At 37.6% G+C, this 6146-nt stretch overlaps 1 long non-coding RNA gene across 1 annotated transcript; it reads left to right on the forward strand.

Annotated features, from left to right (window-relative positions):
- The first annotated feature begins 50 nt into the window (after positions 1-50).
- LOC144640125 (uncharacterized) lies at positions 51-5728 on the forward strand. The gene is made up of 3 exons (XR_013568287.1): positions 51-419; positions 541-702; positions 5316-5728. It is a non-coding gene; the product is annotated as an uncharacterized LOC144640125 (long non-coding RNA).
- Positions 5729-6146: the final 418 nt, after the last annotated feature.

The raw sequence follows: 6146 nt of genomic DNA on the forward strand, positions 1-6146 counted from the left end.
ACCACAGCACATGGGCATTTTGTCTGCGCATGCGCCAGATAAATCAGAATTCCAAATCGTCGGCGCCATTTTCAAAGTGTGAGCGCGCTTCGGTGGATTTTCAGCCGAATGATCTACGCACTTGGAAAGCTTTCATGAACAGATATGAAAGGGAATAACATGTTTACATAAACGTCTAACACTATGGATACTCGTGGTGTTTACTGTGACTTCGGATGAGGATATTTTGACGATCAAACTGCGAACAAAACAAGAAAAATACGCCAAACAGTGAAGTTTGACTTTTAATTTACGAAAGTTCAAGATGTCCATAGGAGACGAAAGATACCGAAAGATAATCTCAATATGTCGAGGTTTTATGGGCTTAAATCATTGGATGTACTGTTAAGACGATCGTCAGATACACGGCCCTATTTGAGGTAGGAAATTTGGAATTTGATCTGATTTTGTCTCCACTTCAAGCGAATTTGCATTTTCTTTCCAACCGCCCCCAAGTTTCAAATCACTCCAGACAACATTGTCTTTCCTTTCTCTTTACAGCCGTATAGGACTCCAGGCTTTAAAAAATGTTCCAGTATGCAAGATTTTAATCTTCTTATGAGAGCTTTTGGTGAAGTTTAATTCGGCAAATTTTAGTAGTTTTTCCAAGCCGTGGATCACAGAGGTCTTTGGTCTTGCAGCTCTACAAATCACCTGTACAAGGTATGCAGTGATTCACCTTTGCCGTCCTTGCAGTCTCGTTATGTCACACTTTGACTTAAATTTATTTTTTCCTTCGTTTTAGTGGGAATTTTGTCGTTGCATTTTTATTGCCTTCAAGTGCTCTCTTGAGTAAAAACTAGTGAAAATCTCTTTTATTTGACTCGCCCCCAAGTTCCGCAATACTATCAAGACTTTCTTTGCTTGTTCCTCTTTCATTATGTCTAGTTTATTTATCCAAGAAAAATGCCTGCACCTTATTTTGTGAAGCAAAACTTCTGACCTTTGCAGTCGAAGATGGCCATTCTGTGTACGAATATGTAGATTTCGAACCGAATGGCGTAAGCTTTATTTCATTGGAATGCCTCTTACTTGCAAACGACTAGCAATACATAGGAGCTCGCTCGATTTTTATTTTTCAACGACAACGGTAGTTATGCTAGGAGAATGTTTGTAGAATGCAGTCTGGTTTATAGCAGAAGGAAATGTTTTGGAACAGTTTCAGTCAAAGTTGGCCTTCGAAGCTTAATAGAGCCCTTCACGAAGAAAATATTGAGAATTTTGTTGGAGCTTGAGCTGAACCAATAATTCATTGCCTTATTGCAGTGTGTGAATATTTATTTTAAAATATTGTACTGTTACAAAAGAGTTGACAAAAAAATACTACCACTGTTCCTTGTTTTTTATGTGTGAAATCCTTCTCTGTTCTGTGCAGGTGATATTTTTTAAAATATAATTTTTCTTTTGTACAAAGTGAATACAAAATAAATGTAATCAAGTTAATTCCAGAATGAAAATTATATAACATTGGTACGTTTGCAGAAAAAAAAGTAAATATTTTTTAACTGTTAATAGCCTAGTCCAAGTTTACATGACTACTGTCTAATTTCTGGCACTTTTCCTGTCCAAAAACAGTGTTTTTCTTTAAAAATTAAATTTTTCAGCACATCATGGTCATTAAATTGCAATAAATACATTGAGCAAATAGAGGCATACCTCCCTAAAAGAAGCCTTACCAAAATGTACATATTTCTAAAACACAGAATCTTTTTTATAATAGCTCTTTGCCAATTGTTTATTTACATGTACCAGTAAATGCTATTTTGCTGTTTTGCCATTACATCATTGTTTTTATTTCTTAGACCTAGTTAACACAGCCATGTTTGCTCTGTGCAGCTTCTTGGAAATACAGTTTTTACCTCATGGTATCATGAGGTATAGTGGGGGTTTGGATGTCACTCCATTCCCGTTAAACAATTAATGTTATGCATTAAATCCGCATTAAAAGTGAATTAAACATGTTTACCCCTGTCTCCCCTGCTAGGTTTTGATTTGTCCACAAAGTCGGGCCATTGTCTCTTGTTGATATATGTGAGGGAGAGGGTTGGAACAAAGGCGGCAGTACATGTTTACAACAGGAGCTGAAATGGCGTCTGTCGTGTGGAGTCCGACGCTAAAATTTTGTTCCTTTCGCTACACCTTTGTTCAAAATACACTTTTGAAGACCTCACAAACGATCAGAAAATGTGCTCAAGAATGCTCAAGTGAACAAATGGGTTTTAAAGTCTTAAAAGTGGCGATGTATTTATCACGGCCATCAAGATGTGTTTGGACGACGAGGTATCGATCAGGCGGAGCAAGAATGCACTACAGTCTGCACTACACGAACTATTCGGAATGAGCGCTTCATGGTCTGGGCCAAAAAAGTAAGCCACCCACCTTCTACTATATTGGATTTTGAAGTTTGTAAAAAACTCACAGGACGTATGATTTTTAAATTAAATGCGCTTTTGATATTTCGTAATTCGCTCGGAAGCTGTTCGAAAAATGTCACAAACAGATTTGGTGTCGTGGATTTCATCGATCAGAAGAGGGCTATTTGGAGGTTTTTTAGTTTCTCAAATTTATGAAATTAATGTCCTACACTTCAATTTTTTCCTGGATTGTCCGGCGGTTTTTTCTCGGGCAGCTATAAATAAACAAATAATTCCCAGACAGATGCGTATTAAAATCTCTTCACTTAAAAAAGTCAATATTCCCGAACTTAAGATTGAAATATGAAAGAAACTTGAATTAAACTTTGCTTAGAATTTAATTTCATTCAAGAAGAAGCAAGAAATGCATTCCACAGCTTCCAGATATCGAAAATTTCGAAGGCATACAAATTTGCATGCGTAATTAAGTTAGGTCTTTGTTATAAGCAGAAGACAACACGAAAATGGATTTAGTGTCGTGGATTTCAATTCATCGATCAGAAGAGGGCTGTTTGGAGGTTTTTTTCGTTTCTCAAATTTATAAAATTAATTTCTTACACTTCAATTTTCTCCTGGATTGTCCGGCAGTTTTTACTCGGGCAACCGGGCCTTTAATTTTCCTAAAAACTTGTTGCCCGAAAGCAACTTGCTGCGTCTCAGACGACCAAACAATTCAACGTGACATTTGACACGTCACGCATTGCGCGTGATAAATTATATTCTCGGAACGGAATAAAAGCGAAAGTGATAACAAAGCATTTCTGTGTTCGTTATAATAAAAAAAAGTTCCATATTTGGCCACAAACTTGCCGGAACAGGCTTTTACCTTTAAAAACCTCAAATGTTTTGGGTGTTATGTGTCGAGAGTGGATTTAACTGCAGTGTGGCAAATCTTTGTAAAAGTTTCCTCTTTGTTTCCTAATTTATTTTCCGAGTGCTCTCATCAACAATTTTTAAAAACCTCAAATGTTTTGGGTGTTATTAGTCCATCAGCTGAGATCCGAAAATTTGGGTTCATGGCTCACTTTCGGGGAACAAACGAAACATGTCTTATCTTAATCCTTGCCTATTGAGTATCACAAAAATGTATGATAGCAAGGTTGGAACGGTAGCTTTCACTTATAAATCGAATTTTAAATTGGCTCCCCTATACGCTTCTTAATTTGGCCGCCATCTTGGATTTTTGGGGTGAAAAAGCTACAAAGCTGCCTGCATTCTTTTAACGTAAACGAATCGCTTTCAAACGCAAATTTAAAACTTATTGGAACTAACAACATGATTTCGTTCATTTTAGTGTTTCAAAAACAACAACGTGATGTCATATGTGACGTCGCCACGGCTGATTATTGTTCACAATATGACTGTTTGTACCACAAAATAAAGCAAAAAGTGCAGATTTAAAAATTATTTCACGAAGAAAAGAGAGCGCGTAGATAAAATACCATTGCCATTCAAGTGTCTTGAATAAATCCCCCTAAAAAATAATCGTCGTTTTCCAACCCAGCCCTTTATTTCAAACATATGGTCCCACGGACATGCAAAGTACTTTAAAAAAGAGGGAAGAGGTGCGAAGACCAGAGAAGTGGAGCTTTGCTAACGTACGAAACGTACGTCCGAGCTATGGCGATTAGCGGGGAGGAGTTGCAGTATCCGAGGTGATCATTAAAGATACGAAAGCATAAGTTTATCAGCTGTACGAGAAGACGTGTCAGAGTGTGGATGTGTTGTGCTATGAGATTCACGGCGCCAGGGAAAGTGAAGCCAGAGAAAAGTGAACGGCGCCCGAGAAAGTAAAGCCAGAGGTTCTCCCACCACGCGAGGCATCTCCACTAACCGAACTCAATGTTACAAGAGGAAATTTTCAAGCCACAATCTAGAGAAGAGCTACTGATTCCCTTTCGGTAATTCCTTCACCGCTCCAGAAGAGTTGACAGAAGCATAGCAGCAGTGAAGGAGGACTTTATACGAGTGTGGCGATTCTGTCTGTTCTGTACTCAACAATCTCTTAACTGAGCCCTATTCTAACCTTATGCGTGGACGTAGCTATGTAATCTGATTTGGGGTATACTGATTAATGGTGTAGTATACTTGAAAAAACGTAGCATTGCGATGGAACGCCTTTATGGTAATTTTGTTATTTTAGATGATTGAGGAGCAAAAGGAAAACGAGCTGAAAAACAAAATGGCGGACATTGCGACCTCATTTATTGCGTACTTTGCTTTTATTACCGTAAACAATGCTAAAATAATGTCCCGAATATGTAGTACCTCTCAAATATGTATCTAAGCAAAAAATCAGTAAGTATTTAAGAACGAATAAAAAAAATTAAAGATTTTTGTTTTAAAATCCAAGATGGCGGCCAAAAGAAGGATATGAGAGCAAATTTTAAATTCGATTTACACAGTGAAAGCTACCGTTTTATCCTTGCTATCGCACATTTTTATGATGCTTAATAGTCAAAGAGTAATATTAGACAAGTTTCGTTTGTTCCCCTTAAGTGAGCCATACAACCCCACTAGCTGATGGACTATATGTGTCGAGAGTGGATTTAACTGCAGTGTGGCAAATCTTTGTAAAAGTTTCCTCTTTGTTTCCTAATTTATTTTCCGAGTTTAGTGGCTCGTAGCCACTTTGATTTACTGTGCGGTGCCGTGCCTCTCTAGCCAAAGAACTAAAAGAGGTGGTCAAACATTAACCGCACGGTTACAAAACTGATTAAGTTTCTTGTTCTTACTTGGAAAAGAGGCAAAGGTTCATAGAATAATAAACAGATACCATGAGGTGGGTCGAAGGAAACTTCGACATGCAGTTATTAAGAAGGGTGAAAAGAAACTAACAAGGTGTTCTCTATACTGTGTTAGGGAATGCACAGCGGCAAAATTGTTGGGACCGTTGACAGAATGGATGGCTGCAATGTCAAGTTCGAGGACAAGCTATCATAAATGCAACTTTCTCCAGAAACTGAAGTAGATGGAAATGAGTACATGAAATGATAATGTGTAATAAGAGAATGTTTCTCAAGGGTGTTGACCAGATCAGGATAATTTGCAACTTATGAACTTTTAAACTGACTGGTATATAATTGGTCTACATTAAAACAGGCAAGGCCATGTAATCTCCAGGCTGAATGGCAACAAACGTTCTAAAAAAATTACCTAAGCCTCTCCTAAGCATATGCAAAATAAAATATATACATGTACATTCAAAGGGGTATCCTTGTGTGTTAGCAAACCCCGTAGCACATTTTGATTAATAAATGGAACTGTTTCTGACACTGCTGTTGCGGTATTTCCAGTTGTATTTTGTGAGTTAAGGTGACAGTCCACCACTGTCAATAATATTGTAGTGCGACTGTGGATTGTCACCTTAACAATCCAAAATATTGGACTATTCATGACCATTTTTTCGTCTTTTCCCTATGCTGAGAAAGAGAGCACAGAATTGGTGGAACCACAAAGTGTAAGGCAGTGGTTATGGTTAATGCTCTTGCTTGCCACCCAAACTCTTGTAGAGCTGTCATTCTTCTCAATTTTTTTTTTTGCAACTCTTAATTCCTGCACTTTGAAAAAACGGAGCACTAAGAACAACCTATTAAAACATTTTAAAACACAGAAAGTAAACACACTTAATTATACCACCGCATTTTATTTTACCTTTTATGAAGGGAAATGCAAAAAATGTGGCCTGGTAGG

Source organism: Oculina patagonica, unplaced genomic scaffold, assembly GCF_052425735.1.
Source record: "Oculina patagonica isolate OP01 unplaced genomic scaffold, crgOcupat unplaced192, whole genome shotgun sequence".
NCBI lineage: Eukaryota > Metazoa > Cnidaria > Anthozoa > Scleractinia > Oculinidae > Oculina > Oculina patagonica.